We start from the raw sequence: 228 nt of genomic DNA, 5'->3' as shown, positions 1-228 counted from the left end.
CCCTCGCTCGCTCTCGGCGCCTCCTCTGCCTGGGCTCTCACTTTGGCGGCACTTGAGGAGCCCTTCAGCCACCGCTGCACTGTGGCAGCCCCTTTCTGGGCTGGCCGAGGCCGGAGCCGGCTCCCTCAGCTTGCAGGGAGGTGTGGAGGGAGAGGCGACCGCGGGAATCGGAGCTGCGCGCGGCGCTTCCGGGGCTGCGCGCGGCGCTTGCGGGCCAGTTGGAGTTCC

The sequence above is a fragment of the Gorilla gorilla genome, chromosome 19 (genome assembly GCF_029281585.2).
Source record: "Gorilla gorilla gorilla isolate KB3781 chromosome 19, NHGRI_mGorGor1-v2.1_pri, whole genome shotgun sequence".
In the NCBI taxonomy this organism is placed as follows: Eukaryota; Metazoa; Chordata; class Mammalia; order Primates; family Hominidae; genus Gorilla; species Gorilla gorilla.
Note: the sequence above shows the minus strand (reverse complement) of the source record.